The sequence below is a fragment of the Talpa europaea genome (assembly GCF_964194135.1).
Source record: "Talpa europaea genome assembly, chromosome: X".
Classification (NCBI taxonomy): Eukaryota; Metazoa; Chordata; class Mammalia; order Eulipotyphla; family Talpidae; genus Talpa; species Talpa europaea.
In genome coordinates this window covers 80,980,085-81,000,370 of record NC_140081.1, presented here as the reverse complement: position 1 = coordinate 81,000,370, position 20,286 = coordinate 80,980,085, and positions in this window count along the sequence as shown.

The window sequence follows — 20,286 nt, the reverse complement described above, 5'->3', positions numbered from 1 at the left end:
CTTCCCTTTGGTGGTGACGGGATTTGTCTTTCCCAATGTCCTGATGGCTTTGGTCTGGAGGGGGAGTGGGGTCCACAAAGCCTGCATGGGACTAGCGCAGGACATCCTTTCCCCCTAACAGGATGAGAATGAAATGAGCTCCCGTTTGTGAAGTTCTCAGAACACACCTGACATAAGGAGGAAACGCTACGCGTTTGTTAGATCAAAAACACACTAGAGCAAAACCTTGGCCCACCTGTACCTTGTTCTCTCTGGCCGCCATCCACCACTGCTGAAGTGGCAGTTAGTGTCACAGCAAAGATCAGCTGGACCGAAGGGCTGACCTTGGAAGCAAATAAAGCCATCTCTCCCCATCCTCTGGACTCTGCCCGGGCAGGGCCTTGGAAACTACCCAGGCCCTCTGCTTCTGTCCTCTGGGGTCCCTGTTTTGCTTTTACCCTCAGCTCCTCCCTTACTTCTCTATCTCGAAATCAGTGTCTTTGCTCATCAGTTTGAGGAACTTGAACCCAAGTTGGCAACAGGCCTGAAGTGGGAAGAAATGATTCAGGGCAGGGAGGATGAAGGGCCAAGAGTCTTTGTATCTGAGACTGGAAGAAGTGCAAGTCCGTGGGGTCTTGCTGCCGCCTGCCTGGCCGTCCACCCCTGCCTGCCTCACTGTGGTCACTGCTAGCCTAAAGGTCCTGTTCTGAAACTGTGCATGTTTCTGAGGGTTCCTCCTGTCCAGGCCTCTTTTTTTTTTTTTTTTTTAATTTTTGCATTCTGATCCTGTCTCAGGCTGTCACCTGCTTTTTGACCTGGGTCTGCCTCTGGAAGATGGAACCCCAAGGAAGGACTGAGAAGCGAGGTGAGCTCCAACAGGTCAGAGTGGCAGAGGGCAACCTGGAGGCCCTGGCAAGGAGCAGCGGGGCAAATGTCGGTGGGGAGAGGCACAGAACTGGCACTGAGGGCAGTAGCCATGGGAAGGGTCAGCGGCCTGGGGTCAGATTGGTGACCATGGTCGCAATGGCAGCCGGAGAACATGCAGGCAGGCAGCACCATGGCCTCGAGCAGCCAGCGGCAGCGGGAAAGTCAGAGACGCAAGGAGACTCTGAGTACTGTGAAACACCCCACTGGGCTGTCCCAAGGTAACAGAGGGTGAAAACCTGGAGGGGGCCTGAGGTTTTGCAGTTACGTATGTGGGAAGGGGACGTTGACAGTAACGGTTGATGTGATGTCAGAGGCTGAGAGACTGGACACCCTTGGCCACATGGGCATAGCATGTGGTCACCATTTCCAGTCTTTCCTCACCTTTCCATCAGGTTTGTCAACCACGCCGGGAGGCAGATGGGGTGCTCATCTGCAGAAGAGAAGACCGGCTGGAGAGTGGTGGCTTGGCCTGAGTCCAAGATGATCGGTGGCAGAGCTGGGACTCTAGCCTGGGTCTGGTGGGTTGCAAAGCCTGTGCTCCCTTCATGGGGCCTCACTCTCCCCCTGACCCAAAGTTCCTCCGTGGCTCTCACTCTCCTCAGGAAACAAGTCAATCTCTCCAGCCCAGTGATCCAGGCTTTTCTCTCTGGTATGTCCCCAGCTCTTCCTGCCCATATTCCCTCAGCCCATCAGAGTCTAGCTCAAAAGTCATCTTATCTACTACATCCTGACCTCAGCCCCAAATTCATTTCTCCACTGGTGGGGACTCCCATAACATTTTACTTGTAAAATGTTACAAGTAACATTTACCTTTAGCTTTCTTGCCCCCTCCGCACCACACACCCACCCCTGACAGCAGGAACTTGCTTTTATAAATTGCTGGATGCACCAAGGCATGCATTGAGAGCCCAGCAAAGAGTGAGCGCAGCACAAGTTTGGGGAATTGGCATTAAATCCCAACCACTTGCCCTCTAGTCTCCCTATCCCTGACCTGAAGGAAATGCACTTGGGAGAAATTGTCTGGCCCCCAGAAGTCTGTTGTGGTGCTGTTGGGTGCCCCTTCCATCACACCTGTCCTGTTTTTTTTTTTTTTAAAGATTTATTTATTTTATGCATATAAGAGCTGGGGTACAGGCCAGAGATGTGCGGGAGAGTGAGAGGATTCACCAGAGACAGAGTGGGGAATAGAACAGGCAGACTGAATGAAATACACTGCTGAGGGGAGCAGCGGGCGAGTGAGGAGAGGTCTGCTGTGCCATGTGGGTGGCTCCCTGGCCAGCCGGGGATAGAACTCGGCTGCAGAGGCTGTGGATTGCTTCATAGGTTGTGTCTTAACTCCTTGCACCACCAGGGAGGCCCACACCTGTCCTGTTTTGACAAAAAAACAAAAACCCCCAGCCCTGCCTGGAGTGGTGTGTGTGTACTTGTGTGGGGGGTGGTCACAGCAGAGGGGGCAAGAGTCTCTCATGGAAGCCAGTTTTCGTTGTCATGTGACACAGGACCTCACACCCAGCCAGCCAGCCCCTTACCCCAAGCCCCTATCCTACCTGCATTCTATTCAAAGAATGTTTGGGTCGTTTCTGACTTTGCATTATTTCAAACAGATGTCCTGATAATCTGTGCACACATAGGTTTTCCCTAGGGTGCATATCTAGGAGTAGAAACATGTACATTTTTCAATTCAACAAATTCCGCCAAATTGCCCTCCAAGAAAAGCTGTATCAGTTCACGCTCCTACCAACCAGATATGAAAGAACTGCTTCCACAACCTCAATTCACACTGGATATCATCAGTGGTTTAAAATTTTGTCAACTTGATGGGTACCAATTAATCTCTTCTTGTTTTGTGTTTACCTGATTGCTGGTAAAGATTGAATATGTTTTTATAGGTTTTCTTTGTCTTCTATTTTTTCAAGTCTCAGTATCTGTTCCTTTCCTTAGCCCATTTTCTTATTGGGTCGTTGTCTTTTTCTTATTCATTTAAAAAGGAGATCTTTACATATTCTGTGTATTCCTCCCTTATCTGTTTCACATATTGCAAATATCTACATGCCACAAATATTTTCTCCTTTTTAACTTTGCTTTTTATTTTAGAAACTTAATTTTGTATGTAATAAAATATCTACCAAGATGTTATTTTATAATTTCTAGGATTTGTGAGTTGCTTGAAAAAGAAATACTATCCCATATTTTCTTCTAGAATGACAGGTTCTTTTTTTGCAAATGCATGTGTGTGCAGATCATTATTCCATCTGGAATTCATGTTTGGATTTGATGTTTAGATATTGAAGTTTGGATATGATAAGATACAACATACCATGGTTTTCCCCCTTATTTGACAAACTAGTTGTCCCAACATAATTCCTTGACTAGCAGATCTTTCCTCATCGGTTGCAATGCCTTATTTAGTGTATATTATTTTGCACATATACATGGGTCTGTACTAGACTAGACATTTGGTTTTGTTCCTTCATCTATTTGCTGCTGTGCCAAACAAAGTTCACTGTTTTAATTGCTCTAGTCTGTGTTATGTTTTGATAGCTGGTAGTACAAGCTTTACTCTCCCCCCCCCCCAGCCTGCACCCCCCCCCTTTACAAATACTTCTTTGTCAGAATTGCATATTTTCTTTTCTGGGTGAGCTCAAGATCAGCTCCTCATGTCTTACAAAAAAAATCTGTTATGATTCAAATTGAGATTGCTTTAGATGTATGGCTTCCTCTGGGGAGATTATCTATCTTTATGAGTAAATATATAATCCTAAAGTTATATAGACATGTAAACAACCAACACATTTAACAATAAGAATAGAAATAATACTGAGTATTTTTTCCAGCTTTACTGAAGTATAATTGGCAAATAAAATTGTAAGGTGTTGAGCTGCTTGAGGGGAGTCTGAGATAGGCCTGTTGGCCTCTCCTATGTCAGGGAAACCAATCTTGGGGAGTGGGCTGGGCTTGTGGGGGGGTCTCTGGCTGGGGCCCCATCCCCCTTCTCTGTGCTTCTTGCATTGGGGTTGTGGATCCAGGCCCTAGTTGGCACACATCTGGGTGTGCCTAGGCTCAGCATGCTCGAGGTGAAGATGTACACCCCACCGTGCAAGATGGGGTTGTACCACACCAAGTACCCCCTTGGTGACTGCTTGTGGCCCAGAAGCGGAAGCCATGCAAGGGGCATCTCCCTCTGGGCCGCCCCAATGTGAGCCCCACCCTTTTCATGAACTGTAACACTGTCCCATGCCCTCATGCTGGAGATGGCCTCACACTGACTGATTCATGGTGCAAAGATAAAAGCTTTGTGATTACTGGTTATTGTCAAGGTCATGAGTAAATAAAGGATGCCAGGCTTCAGCCACACAGGGTTCGTCAGGGTAGACAACAGCAAGTTCACAACTGACTGAGTGGTTGTGTACCACCCATGTGTCCCAACGACCAAGACAAATGGCGGTGCAGAGACCCACACTGATTACTGTGAGGCCTGGCCAAAGCCCAGAGGATCTGGGAGTACTCCTGGACAGCTGGCCCTAGAAACGCTGGTGAGTTGGTAGCCACCTGGGTGACCTTGAGAATCACCAGACCAATACAGAGATCAATACAGCTGCTGTGCATCTGTAGGGAGGGTGGTGGTGCTAGGGAGGGTGGTGGTGCTGGACTCTGGGCATTCCCACTGCATTGAAGAAGAAGAAATACTAATTTTTAGAAAAGATTTATTTATTTATGCATACAAGAACTAGGGTACAGGCCAGAGGTGCGGGAGGTGAGAGGATTCACCAGAGACAGAGTGGGGAACAGAACAGGCAGACTGACTGAAATACACTGCTGAGGGGAGCCGCGGGTGAGACAGGAGAGGTCTGCTGCACCATGTGGGTATCCCCCTGGCTGGTTGAGGATTGAACTTGTGCTGCAGAGGCTGTGGATAGATTTACAGTGCTGTGCTTAACCCCTTGCGCCACCAGGGAGGCCCAGAAATGCTATTTTTAAGTATAAATAAAATATCTCATTGCCTGTGTGGATAGCTGACAGTTCTCAGAAGCGGCCAGTGCCTTGAAAGAGGGCAGAGGATTCCACGGCTGGTCTTCATGTGGTCTGTAGGAGACCAACAGCCCCCATCTCACTGGCCCTGCAGCCTCTCTTGCATGTTGCTATACTCTTCCAAATCAATGCCATTTCTACTTGTTCAAGATTATTCCTACTAAATGTTTTGAACTTAAAAAAATGGCAAGATTTTAAAGTAAACACTGTGATCATCTAATTATACGTATAGGTTGTGGAAAACAGAGTCTTTTCATTCTGGAACATACCATGTCTTTTCACCCGTTCACATATTGTATGTCCTTGGTCAAGTTCCAGCCTCACCCTCACCTCGTGTGGCCTGATTCTAGGCCCTGCCTCTCCAGTAACAAGGACCTTTGGGGTGTTTTCCCACTAAGAAGTGGGGGACTGCATCTTTTTCCTGTGTAATTGGGTGGGTTTTCTGTGACTATTTTGACCAACAGTATGTGGAGAAAGGGACAGCATATGGTTGCTAAGGCTAGGTCAGAGAAGGTGGTATCGCCGCTGCCTTGCTTGATGGAACATGCCTTAAAAAATTGAAGTGAAATTCACATAACACAAAAATAAAGCAGTTTAGTGGCATAAGATATTTACTATGTTGTGTAACCACCAAAGATTGCCAAAACATTTTCATCACTCCAAAACGAAACCCCATGCTCATTCAACAGTGACACCCATTCTTCTCTCTCCTTCACACCCCTGCCAACCACTGATTTCCTTTCTGTCACTGCACATTTACATATTCTGGACATTTCATGTAAACGGCGCCACATACTATGTGCCCTGTCTTCTGGCTTCTTTCAGCTAGCTTTGTGACTTTGGGTTCCTCCCAGGAGTAGCATGTAGCAGTATTTCATTTCCTTAATGGCTGAATAATACGCCATTGTATAGCTGGGCCACTTTTGTTTATCCACATGGAATGTCTGAGAGGTAACTAGAGGAGAATATGGCTGGCCCCAGCTGCTCCCTTTGTTTTATTGGGGACAACAGATAGCAACTCACAGACTCTACCAGGTGTGGCGTGAGTGCATCGGATCTGAATAAAGAAGACTATGTCCTTTCGTGTTGATTAGGGGAGAGTGCAGCTGTTGGGAAAGATACCCCTGTTGTAATCCCCAGGCTAGTGTGGCAGCGAGGATTCGAGAAACTGATAGGTGCTTGGAAGCTGACAATCTGCCCCACTGGAGCCAGCATATCTGGAGCTGGACAGCAGAGGGCAGCAGAGGGCAGCAGAGGTTGACGTGATTGCCGTTCCCCGGGTTAGGGAGAAGGGGGGCGGGTAGGAGAGAGAAACCAGAAGGATGGAAGGGGGTCCTAATTCCCACAGAGGACTGGGCTGAGGATGCTGTCCAGAGGAAAGAAGTGTTCTTGGGCTCTTTTAGGGTGTGGGTGAAGACGAGTAAGGAAGTAGGTTGGCTTGGGAGGGGCCAAAGGGGTTAAGACTTTAGACCTGGGATATTTGCAAAGTAAGCATCAGACCAGAATATAGCTTACTAACATTGCGCTTGGGAGGTTTGCAAAGTACAATGTGGACAATGCAACCATTCTTATCTTGTGTCTTATCTTTTTTTTTAAAGATTTATTTATTTATTTATACAAGCACTGGGTACAGTCAGAAGCGCGGGAGGGTGAGAGAATTCACCAGAGCCAGAGCGAAAGCAGAACAGGCAGAGTGACGAAGTACACTGCTGAGGGGAGCAGCGGGCGGCAGGAGAGGTCTGCGCGCCATGTGGGACCCTTGCTGGCGGCCGGGGATCGAACCAGCGCTGCAGAGGCTGCGGGCAGCTTCACAACCCAGCGCTCAACCACTGCACCACTGAAGAGGCCCCTTGTGTCTTATCTTGTGTCAACCTTCTCTCTTGTTTTGGAGTCCCAATGGCTCCTCTAAAGGCAGAATTATCAATTGGGGACCTTGAAAGGTAGTGCTACCCTTATGTGTATTAGATGGCGAATTTATAGTATAGATAGGGATCATATCCCTAAGGTATGGATGAAAGAAGCTGCAAGACCAGACAAGGAAATGACTTGCTTAGGTTCATATGGTTAGAATTCAAAGAAAAAGTTAACACAGTGAGATCTTACAGGTGCTGCTGAACACATTCCACACATTGCCTCACTTAATACTCACAAGAACTTATGAAGATGTACTACACATTTTTTTTTAAGATTTATTTATTTATACAAGCACTGGGTACAGTCAGAAGAGCGGGAGGGTGAGAGAATTCACCAGAGCCAGAGCGGGGAGCAGAGCAGGCAGACTGGCGAAGTACACTGCTGAGGGGAGCAGAGGGCGGCAGGGGAGGTCTGCGTGCCATGTGGGACCCTCACCGGCGGCCGGGGATCGAACCGGCGCTGCAGAGGCTGCAGGCAGCTTCACAACCCAGTGCTCAACCGCTGCGCCACCGGGGAGGCCCTGTACTACACATTTTACAGATGAGGAAACGTTCCCCCAGAAAGTCTGAGTCACTTGCCCAAGGTGCCACCAGCATCTAAACCCAGGCATTCTGACTCCAGATCGGTGCTCTTAACCAAGGCACTCTCCTACTTGCCTGGGCCAAGGTTTATGTCTCCGGACTCCCAAATCATGGTTGTTATAAAACATTACCTGCATTGTCTTAGATGGATTTCCAATTTTAGAAAGCTATATCCTGGCTCTGAAATTAAGTATAATAGCAGGGAAGTTTGCTACTTTAAATGGATTCTCTCAGTTGATTTTTTTTTTTTGGTAAGGTAACCACTGGTAACTAAAAAAAATCTCCTTTCATCTATCGTTTTACCTGCTTTATGATGTTCCTCTAGTGTTTGAACTGTCCGGAGCATGGGGGGTGATGTTTCCTACCGAGCATTAATGTTGATATGTGCTTTGCTTTAGATGACTTCTTTCCAAGGCTGCCCAGGCTCGCTTCTGGGCAACCTCCCTAGCCCAGATTGTCAGTATCGGCCCAGAGAGAGTGAAAAATGTCACTTTTAATTTTGGGGGGGGGGGGTTTGGATGATCCTCATTTTGTTTTCTTTGTTGTTCATCAAGCGACCATTCTTATTCTTATTTGGTGTCTGCCTGCCTGGAGGCAGGCATGAACACATTCTTTCATTCATTTGCCAGATGTTAAGCACCTACTATGTACCAAGCCCTCTGCTAGATCCTGGGGGTTGCAATGATGAACAAGGCATGCACATTTCCTGACCTCATGGAATTTAGAGTCTAGAAGGGAAGTATGTCAATTACAAACCATTCCCACTCAGGTGCCTCTAACTGGAATTGTGAATCTTCCATCTTTTCCATCCCGTTGCCTCAGCTTAGGATCTCTCCATCTGTCTCTTCCTTGGGTCACTGCAGCTGGTTTGCCAGTCTCTGCCTCCTCCCAACCCCCACCCCTGCCCGCACAAAGCAGACAGCAGCAAGCTGACTCCACCTTTGAAAACATCCCTTTCAACATGTCACATCCTTCCCCTGCTCAACCTGCTTAAAATCCTGCAATGACTCCCCATTTCCTGCCAAATGGGGTACAAATTCCTTCACCATCTGGTCTGAATCAAGCAATTTCATGAGCTGATCCTGCCCTATGTTCCTCTAGCTACCCTGTTTCCTACCTGTCCCGCTGCTCCAGTGAGGAAGGGCGTCTTACTGATAATCTCTGAAGCTTCCCTAAATTCTTCAGAGGTCCCCTCCTGCACTGTCCCTAAAACTGCCTAATTTCTAGCTTGCCCTGTGTCTCATTACTGCCCCTAAGCACTGCCATCTCATTCCCCGTCTGTGCTTCATTTCTACTTCCTCAAGCCTTGCCTGATTTCAGAAGACCCAAGGGGTGTACCACCTCCTGCATGCAACTTTGCTTAAACAGCCCCCCTCCGCAACCCAGGCCTGTTCTCTGCTCTCCTTTCTCTGTGATCCTGGGCTCACATCCTGGCTGATGTGAGGATCAACTGAGACTCCATCGGGGGCAAATACTTTGTATTACATAATGTGGGGCTGTCTTCTGGCTACCACTTTCTGACCATGTGTTCTCTGCCAGACAGACAGACAGACAGACATCATCTCATTGAATTCTCATAGCCTTCTAGGAAGTAGAAAATATTTTTTGCACCTATCACTCAGCTGAGCAAACTAAAGCTCGGAGAAGTTAGCTATCTGGTCCATGACCGCACGTACAGATAGGTCCACTGGGAGCCTGCGTTCCTTCAGGAGGTGGTTCATAGCACTGAGCTGGGTAGAATATCAACTCTGCTCTTTTTTAACTCCCTGTAGCTCAGTTCTAGATAGTCTTTGAGTTTGTTTGCTTCACTTGATTTTAAAATGTTCCTTTTTAAAATTTTTCTGGCAAGTTCTCTTTTTATTTTTTTTAAGATTTATTTATTTATTCATACAAGAACTGGGGTACAGACCAGAGATGTGGGGGGGGGTGGTGGTGAGAGGATTCACCAGAGACAGAGTGGGGAGCAGAACAGGCAGATCTACTGAAATACAATGCTGAGAAGAGCAGCCAGCGAGACAGGAGAGGTCTGCCTCACCATGTGGGAATCTCGCTAGCCAGCAGGGAATCGAACTGGCACTGCAGAGGCTGCGGACAGCTTCATAGCCCTGTGCTCATCCGCCTGTGCCACCAGGGGAGGCCCTGATTTTAAAATGTTCTATTGATGTTTCCTCCTTTAGTGCCTACTCTCTGTTTCTAGTTGGTCATTCTTTTAGAGCAAGCAAGCTTGAAGTCTTTGGTTTAAGTAATTAAATCCATGCAAATAAAATGCATGTCTCCTGTCTCCACACACAGTCTCCAGGAGAGAAGTGGGCACCGGGATGGGTGAGCACTGTCTAACCCTGCCTTCTGGGAGGCCTTGAGGAAAAGGCAATTCAAGTTAGAAGCCAAAGGTCAGTTCTTTCTGTGAAATAAAAGGGCACAGAGACCGTGCCAGGTTCTCTAGTAAAATGCCAAACCGTGGCATAGACTATTTCCTTCCATCGTTTTATTTTTATTAAGGGACCATCCGCGATAATGGATGATTCATGCTTTACTTACTCTTCTTGTTTATTTCCCTTCCTCGACCTTCAGATTTTTTCCTCTAAATGTTTGTTCCGGGTTTTGACAAAGCACCGAGGCACTTGACTTGCGTTCATAACTTCCCCCCCCCTGCTGTCTTCTTAGGAAAAAAAAAAAAAAAGAAAGGAAGTGACAGTATTCCAAAGACATCTTTTACTCCATCAGTGGATGGATTGCACCTGCTAATTGTAAGGTTACTCTCTGATCGTTTCCTTTTACAGTAAAACCTCATTAGAAGACACCCCAAGAGCGCCGAATGGGGGTGGCTTGCGTCCTACCTGGCCTTACTTTGCCCACTTTTGGCAGAAGGAGTGATCTAAATAAATGGACTCTGTATGCTGGGTTTCCACACTTCAGGCAGCAAACTCTGTCACTCCTGTGGAAGCGCCATTTGCATACAAAGGACCAATGCTGGGCATTCTCTTCCTTTCATTAAGGCAAGTTTGGGCTACTTGGGGAATTTGTTAGCCTGCTTGGAGGTACCTTGACTTATTCAAAGTAATAAAGCTTCATTTCTTTACAATACAAAAGGTCCACTAATTTGAAGGGCTGCCTCCAATTAGTTCGAGTAAGTGAGGTTGGACAGTATTCAATAGCAATTTATTGATTTCTTTCACCATCCGAATCATTCTTCCAGGCAAGGATTCTTTTTAATGGCCCAGATACTCCCAGAAGACTGGCACAGTAGGTGCCTCCAAAAGGTGAAGTTGTGTTGTTTGCTTACCTGTACAAAGAAACACCCTTATGGACCTGATATACCCACATGCTTACAGTCTTGTCTTTTGTGGATAAAAACATGGGTTGAAGTTCATGGTCAATACGTGGCTGGGATGGAGGATTGGTTTTATGTGATGCTGGCCAAGTGCTCTACCTGCCTGGGTTTGAGTCACCTCATTCTGCAATTTTATGCTCAGCCTGAGAACGAGACTAGGGGCAGTTAGCGGCCAGGGTTAAGGCTTGGCTAATGGATGAAGAACTCTAGGTGAAGGGACCTCTCTTTGCTAGTCCTGATTGTCCACTCATCCCTAGACTGCTGATGCTCCACCCCGCTGAGTTTAAGACACTAGCAACAACTAGGGAAACTGGAATTATGGGACAAAGACATTTAGGAAAGTAGAGAAAACACAATTGGATAATATATATTCTCTGTCCTGCGCTTCTGGAAAGAAGGCAAGGAGATCCTCATGTCCACCGGTGTTGCCAGGAATTCTTAGATTCCAAATAAGTATTTGAAATGGGTTTCTTTCTTTACTGTGAATTTCTCTCCTGGAGACACTGGCCAAGGGGCGCTGCTGGACTGTGTTTCAGTAAATTGTCTCTCATCTGCTTATACTGAGGGTCGGGAGGAAAGGAGATGGGCGGGCCACTTAGACCATGTTTGAGTTACGGAGTGACAATAGAATTCCTGCTAAGAATGCTAGGGAAATGGGTTTCTCTGATCTCCTGGGAGGAATTGTAATCACCAAGTTTTGAAAAGCCCAGGGAACCTGTAACTGAAGGCTGCCTTTCATTTGGGACAGGAAGAGACAGACACTGAGGGTGAGACTGATAAGTGCAAGGGCGTGAAGCACCACTTCCCTGCAGGATGCTGGCGTGGGCCTGGAGAAGAGGAGGCAGTGGTGTTGATGGGGGGAATCTACCCTCCTTGACCTAAATGCTCACAACCACCCTATCAAGGTCATTGCCATTCTTACCCCCAATTTATATATCAGGAAACTGAGGCACAAAGAGAGGCAGAAGTCACATGGTTAATGACTTGCAGAGCTACAGTTTGAACCCAGGACCCTCTGACTCCAGAGCCTGCAGAAGATCAAGTCCACCTGGGATAGCAGGGGTATGATGTGGTCACATGTGCCTTGACATGTTCTGAGATGGCCTCAGTGTCAAAAGGTAGCACTGAGTAGTTAGTTTTCAAGGGCATACGCCAAGATCCAACAGTCGATGTTGACAGTTTGTCTTCAAATGTTAGATCTATTGCTTCTTGCCTGGGTGAGGTTGGACAAGTTACATGTTTCCCTCCATGCCTCCACTTTTTTGTCGGTGAAACAGGGATATAATGTAATAGTGGTGCCTGCTATATAGGGTTGTTGTGAGAATTGTATGAACCAACACAGGAGTGTGTTTAGGCCACGCTGGACACCCAGTCAAGGCTATTTATTTATTTATATTAAAGATTTATTTATGCACACAAGAACTGGGGTACAGGCCAGAGTTGTGGGGGGTGGTGAGAGGATTCACTAGAGACAGAGTGGGGAACAGAACAGGCAGACTGACTGAAATACACTGCTGAGGGAAGCAGTGGGCAGGTCAGGAGAGGTCTGCTGAGCCATGTGGGTAGCTCCCTAACCGGGGATTGAACTCGTGCTGCAGTGGCTGCGGATAGCCTCATAGGTTGTGTCTTAAACCCTTGCGCCACCAGGGAGGCCTACCTAGCTATTTAACCTCTAGTGTAGCAATGAAGTGTCAGGTCTATGGTTGGCTGGGAGCTCTTTGAACCCCCGTTTGTCCCTGCAACTCCCTGTGAGACTTAAGTGAGGCAATGCCTAGAGAAGAGCACATAGTGAAGACTCAGTTCCCGGCAGTTCCGCTGCATTATTATATCATCCCCTTGCAACTAGCCCCATGGTAAAGATCACATTCTCTTGTTGGCTTGGGGATCTGGGAGAGCAAACATTAAATGACCCAGGTCATTAGCAGGGGTTGGGGTACACCATTTGTTCTGCAAGGAATTCCAGTTATAGTGTCCGTGACCATATTTAGTTCCTGCCGATAGACAGTGAAGAGGGAAAGAGGTCCTGCGCTTAGATGCCACTGGGCCTGGATCTAGAGCCTCAGGAACTCAAGCCCTGCAAGGTGGTAGAGCCAGTGGGGGAGAGCCCAGCCTCCAGAGCCAGACCTGCCTAGGGGCAATGCCAGCTCCTACGACATTGAGCAAGTCACTTCACCTCTCTGCGCCTCAGTTTCCCAATCTGGAAAATGGGCCTTACAGTATGTCATAAGCATGAATTTCATGAACACGCGTAGCATGCCTAGAGCAGTGACTGCCATGTCATTGACTTACTTCCAGAGAAACCAGGGAGATGCGTGTGCAATGGAGGAAGACCACGGCATTCCTCTCCACCCTCTCCCCTGCCCCACAGGCTGGAAGATGCTCTTGTCCAAATGGGAAATTGAAGCTGAAATAGCACAATAAAGGAAAGGAAGCGCTCAGGGAGCAGATGGGCTCCCACTCGCCAGTCCTAAGGAATGTGCTGACTATTCAGGAACAGGCCTTTGGCAGTCACTTAACACAATCACGAAGCAAAGGGAAATGATCGAGTTTGTCACCAGGGTCAGTGCCAATTTATTTAAGAAAGTGGAGATGCTGAAAGGGAGGATGTGGGGAGTGGGAGGCCCCCTACATTCCTGAAGCCCTTAGCAAATCCCCAGGGGCAGCAATCCCAGGTGAGTGTGGCCAGAAACCCCTCTTCCCCCCAGGCCCTCTCAAAGTCCTCGAGGGAACAGCATTGGCCAGAGGTTGAGACTGGAGGTTCTGAGCCAAGCACGATGGGGTGCTGGCGGCCTGAAATAGCTGGGTCCACTTGGGATGCACATGCTTCCTTTATTCCATCTGGAGACTTGTACCGGGTTCCTACTCTGTGCAGATGCTGCACTAGGGGCCCTGGGCGATGCTGGCGGAGCCATGCAGGTAAGGTCCTTGCCCTGGAAGGACTCATGGAGGATAGAGGCGAACTTCCGACATGCGGGGAAAACATGAGACAGGCTGAGGGGTCAGGGACACAACGGCTACCCCCTTCCCAGGGAGTTTATCTGGAAAAAAAGAGAATGTCTGGAAAGGAACATGCTTAACATGAAATAACCTCGAGTGGTGGAATGAGCGGGGGTGTTATTTCCCGGGGGTGGAGGGACCATGGCAGACTGTAAACTCATCAAGGGCTCTCTCCGGCCCTTGACCAGTCCCTGGCCGGGCTCTGCACGAAAGGGGCTTACAGGCAGGGCATTTAGCGTTAGGTCCCACTCTGTGCCTGCTCCATGCCAGAAGCAATGCCCCTTGTTCTCCCCTGCTTGAGTATCATCCCAAATCAATCTGAGGTAGATTAATGTAAATAGTGGATGATTGGGCTTGAATCACAGAAAGGTCTGTCAGTGTAATATAACCTAATGGTTGTCAAAATATGGTCCCTGGACCAATAATCAGCATCACTGAGGAACTTGTGAGAAATGCAAATTCTAGGCCCCATCCCATATGCACTGAATCAGAAGGTAGGGGGTGGGGCCCAATTATCTGTGGTTTCACATGCTCTCCACAGGGTGCTGATGGCTGCTCAAGTTCCAAGACCCCTGCTCTAAACCAGTGATCTCAAAAAGAGGATCAGAGCTGCCAGGGAGGTTCTGGGGGGAAAGCTGGAGGAACTCTATTTTCATATGCCTTACGTGTTGAGCAGCTACATCAGATTTCGTTTAAAGAAGAAAGTGCTCAAACTAAAATGTTTGAAAACCATGACTCTTGTCTAACTACCAACCAACCTTCTCCAGTCTATGTATCCTGCCTCATCTGTACAGGTGGGAACACTGTGGCCCTGAAAGGGGAACACTCCAGAGAGCAGGAATGGGACTAGCACCCAGGCTTCCTAACTTTCAGCCCAGGATGCTTCGAGTCATCTCAAGTCCCCTCCTGAGAGGAACCAGGAAGACAAGCCTTTGAGCTGTGTTTTCCTCAGATCCTGGGAGCTGTCTGCTTCTCTTTCCAGTTATGCCAGGAAAGGCCAGAGACTTCTGGGCTTCTGGAGGAAGCCCATCCTGTTTCCTCTCTCTTCCTGTGGTCCAGGGCCTCTATCCCTAGTCCACCTTCCGGCCAGCCTAAGTCATCCCCTAACCAGCATTCATCTCGCGGTGGAATATCAAGGGTTGGGGGGGGAGGGCCTGCCTGAGTTTCCAGTCTTTCCTTCCATTCCCCAGTCAGGCCTGTCGGGCCTACCTAATGTCTGAGATTTTGTTCATGCCTGCATTTCCCTGCCCTCCATTCTCTGCCCACCCCCAGTCTAGGCAAGGCTCTTTCATTTCCATCACACAACGAAGCTTGGTCACTGCGAGCCTTGCCTGGGGGCAGGGGTTATTGCATTCTGTGCCGTGTCCTTGCCCGTTGCCTCAACACTGCCTAGCCTATTGTTTGAGCAGGCAGCTGACAGGGCTGGTCAGCGGGCAGGGGAGATGTTGGTGGGATTGGGATTGGCACCACCTGCTGCTGGTTCTCTCCAAGGTTCAAAGACCCAGCTGGAAGGACTTCCCTGCTGCTGCCCGTGTCCTTTCAGATTCCCGGCATCCTCTTTGACTTCAGCGATCTTGCCCCAGGGCAAGAGCCCTTAGTCCACCTATCTCCACAACGCAGGGGCGAAAGCAGTAGCTCCTCTGGGTGCCAACTGAGGACAACACGGCCTCTCAAGCTGCTGAGCCTACTTGAACAAAGTCAAGGCAACTGCAGTATGGTATGTGAGTCAGCTGCTTGGCTTGTCCCTTCAAAGTGTGTGTGTGTGTGGGGGGGCTGGGGGAGGTGGCTCTTGTTGGAGGGAGAGAATAAAAAAAAAATGGAAACTAAAACTGAAAGGTTAACATTTGCAGACCAATCCAGCTCATCTTACCCCCTGCAAAAGAGCATTTGAAAACCTAGCGGGCCCACCCCTGTCCGTCCTCTTAGCCTCTGTAAACTGGCTTCTAGCAGGAATTTTACAGTGGATGGAAGACGGGCAGTGTGAAGCTGAGCTCCAGAGCTTGGGCTCTGGAGTCAGACGGATGTGTATTCAAATCTGCGCTCAGCTACTCCCTAGATGATCACACTCATGCGAGGGATTCCATCGCCTTGAATCGTGGTTTCTTCAGCTCTGAAACAGGGATGGTAACATTAGGTCGAAGCATGCGAAATGCTGTTTTGTAGGTTAAGAAAGGTTGAATATTGCCAACATCATAGTGCTTCAACCCAATAGCACCTTCCTCCGGGGGGTTATTATGCATATTAAATGAGGTAATGTGTAAGGGTTTATACCAGCACCTGACATGCAGCAGGTGCCCATGAAATGATAGTGATGATGATAGTCATAACCCTGGTCACAGACTGAGGCACAGCCCTGGCCACCTCACACATACAGGTCCTGGACAAGCTGAAATACACCAGTGGCCTAATCCAGGGGGTTAAAATCAACTCTTGACAAAATATCTCTCGTTTTGGGACTGGGTCAGCTCTTAAAATCTCTTGCTTATAAGTCCTTCTTTCTGGTGAAGCTACTCTCCAATGAAGGCTCCCATTAAACAGTCCCAAATGGGGAAACAGATTCAGTCAGTCACTGACTCATTGATTCATTCAATAGCTTATATCGAGAACTTATTATGTGCCAGGCACTCTGCTGGGTACTGGCTGGAGGAAGACATGGGCCCAGCCCTGTAGGAGTGTTTACTCTGGTATGGGAGGTAACCCCAGGACAGTACTTACTGTCCACTGTTGACAAGTGTCATAGTCATAGAAAGTGTGTCACAACACTCATGGGGGTTCCAAGGAGGAGTCATCCAACTCTGTTTGGGGTAGGGAAGGCTACACAGAAAAAGTGACATTCTGGATGGGCCTTGAAAGATATATGGAAATTCCTTGAATAGACAAATGTAACTCTAGACAGACATTTCAAGAAGGAGAAACCTACCGTGTAGAGACATGAGCTTGGAGAGGGGAGTGATTGGGATTGGTTCAAAGTTCAGCATGTCTAGAGCATGAGGTGGGGAAGGAAGTGTCTGGAGCTGGGGCTAAAGGGGTAGGTAAGGTTGAGGTTGGGAAGTGCATTATATTCCAAACTAAAGGATGTGGCTATGATCTTGTATGCAGATAAGAGTTTTCCAGAGTGTCCAGACAGAAAACAACCTGGTTTTGTCTGGAGTGGGGCCTGGGAATCAGATGCAGGGTTTTTTATTGTTAGCAATTATCCTCAATTTCATTGTTAATTACAATAAAATGCAGCCATGTAAGTGCTCAGTACAATGAGTATTGACAAATACATATACCCATTGGACTAGTGCTGCCTTAGAGCTAGGCCAATGAGACAACTATTCCATGCCTTGCATCTCAGGGCTGGACTTGTGCTTCTTTAACATATTCAAAGTTCCTTTTTCAGTGCCAGAGCCAACCGGTGCCCACAATATCATTAGGGTGTGCTGCCCAGAATGGGTCCCAGGTTGAAAACAGACCTGGCCCACGCTTTTCTTCCTCAAGGCATTCCTTGAACTTCTAGACACCTCCCACCCATATGTCCCAGGGAACTCCAGGATTCTTCATTCATTCTATGAGCTCGTGGTTGAATATCCATTGCATTAATATCATTATATATGTTGTATATTGATATAAACTATATATTGATAATGATTTCAGTTCATTGCATGCATATACCACAATTTGTTTATCTATTCACTGGCTGCTGGGGTTTTTATAAGTAAAGCTGTTATGAACATTTTTGTACAAGAACTAGAATATGTTCTAATTTCTCTTGGATAGCTACCTAGGAGTAGAATTACTGGGCCAACATAACATGTTTAATGTTATGTTTAATTTTATGAGAAATGACTGGATTGATGTCTAGAATGGTTGAACCATTTTAAATTCCAATCAGCAATTGCTTTGTATCTACTTAGTATAGTTATTTAAAAAAAATGGCTGCCATTCTAGTGGGTGTGTAATAACACCTCATGGTGACTTTAATTTGCATTTCACTGATGACAAAAGATGTTGCGCATCTTTTCATGTGTTTATTGGCCATTCCTATGTCATGAATGGGTATAATTTACAGATAATAAATGCACCCATTGAAAGAGTGTCATTCAATGAGTTTTGATAAATGAATACAACCTTGAACTAGTGTCACCTACCTAGAAGTTTATCATTGCTACTGATCTTGTCAAGTTACCAGCTGTTGGTTTTATTGACTTCTCTATTTGTTGTTGTTTTTACCATTTCATTGATTTCTATTCTTTATTATTTCCATCTTTCTATTTCCTTTGGGCTTAATTTGCTCTGTTTTTCTAGCTTCTTAAATTTAAAGCTGAGGTCATTGATTTGAGACCTTTCTTCTTTTCTAATACAGGTAATGAGAGCTATAAACTTCCCCCTAAGTACTGCTTTAGAAGCATACCACAAAATTTTTATAAGTTGTTTTACTTTCTGTCATTTAAGAATACATTCCATTCTCTTGGATTTATGGATTATTTAGAAGTGTCTCTTTTAACCTCAAAATATTTTAGGATTTCCCAGACATCTTTTTGTAATTGATTTCTAATTTAATTCTTAGAGGTTAAGAACATACCCTCTATGATTTCAGTCCTTTGAAATTGATCAAGATTCATTTTAGGGCCCAGCACATGGTCTAACCTGGAGAATGATCTGCGTGCTCCTGAGAAGAATGTGTATTCTGCAGATGTTGGATGTAATGTTCTATTCATGTCAGTTAGGCCAAGTTGATTGATAGTGTTGTTCAAGTCTTCTACATCCTTATAGATTTTCTGTTTACTTGTCTTGTCAGTTATTGAGAGAACTGTTGAACTCTTCAACTATAATTGTGCGTTTATTTCTTCAGTTTGGGTTTCATGTATTTGGATGCATGTTATTAGGTGCAGAAACATTTAAGATTGTTATATGGTACCCATGATGTGAAACTTCTATAATTATACATGTATTTAATATTGGTAACATTCTGTGTCTTGTCATTTACTTTGAAATGAATATAGCTATCCCTGGTATATCTTTTTAGTTTCAACATATCTGGGTCATTATACACAGATGTATGTGAAAGATATTTCTTAGAGACAGCAAAACAATAATGTTGAGTCCAATTTTGCTTTAAATACAGTAGGCTGCTGCTTCCCCGGTGGCGCAGCGGTTGAGCGCTGGGTTGCGAAGCTGCCCACAGCCTCTGTAGCTCCTGTTCGATCCCCGGCTGCTCCCGGCCACCGGAGGAGGGTCCCACATGGCGCGCAGACCTCTCCTGCCTCCCGCTGCTCCCCTCAGCAGTGTACTTCGGTCCTTCTGCCTGCTCTGCTCCCCTCTCTGGCTCTGGTGAATTCTCTCACCCTCCTACGCTTCTGACTGTACCCAGTGCTTGTATAAATAAGTAAATATATCTTTAAAAATAAATAAATAAATAAATACAGTAGGCTGATCAAATATTTCTAATTACACTGCTTAGAGTACATTTACATTTAATGTAGTTATGATATGGATGGGTTTAGATTTCCATTTCTCGATTTGTTTCCTGTTCTTCCCATCTATACTTAATCAACTTTTCCCTCTTTTGGACTGAGTAGTAAAAAAAAATTTAATTTAGGGGCCTCCCTGGTGGCGCAAGGGTTAAGATGCAACCTGTGAAGCTGTCAGCAGCCTCTGCTGCACAAGTTCGATCCCCGACCAGGGAGCAATGCATATGGTGCAGCAGACATTTCCTGACTCGCCTGCTGCTCCCCTCAGCAGTGTACTCTGGTCAATCTTCCTGTTCTGCTCCCTACTCTGTCTCTGGTGAATCCTCTCACTCCCCGCATCTCTGGCCTGTGCCCCAGTTCTTGTATAAATAAATAAATCTTTAAAAAAAAAAGAAATTCACATTGGTGTGTTAAGATTCACTGACCTATGGACTTCATTTAGAAGTTTCCACTAGTGCCTTTTTCTGTTCCAGGATCCTGTTTATGATGCCACATTTCAATCAGCCATCATGTCTCCTTAGGTTCTTCCTGGCTATGACAGTTTCCCAGGTTCTTCTGGTTGTTGATGACATGGACAGTTTTGAGGAATACCAATCAGGGATTTTGTAGAATGTCTCCCAATTTGGGTTTGTCCAATGTTTTCTCTTGTTTAGTCTATGGTTATACTTTGACTTGGGCATACTGTGTGATATTGTAATTCATTTTGCGTCTACCTAAAATATATATTGTTTTTGCTTTAAATAGTGATTCATCATTTTTGAAATAATTAATTGAGATGAAATTCACAGAACATAAAATTAACCATTTTGAAGTGAATAATTCAAAGGAATTTAGTAGTCCATAATTAAAAAAATTTAAAGGTGAAAACAAATATTTTTGTATTTACCTATATGTTTACTATTTCTAGTGCTCAACAATGCTTTTTGTAAGTCTGAATTTCTGCCTGGTATTACTATTTTAACCTGAAGAAGTTCCTTTAACATTTCTTATAGTATAGATCTTTGAATACTTTGAAGACATTATTCCATTGTCTTCTGACTTGCAGCATTTCACTGGAAAGTCTGTGTTATCT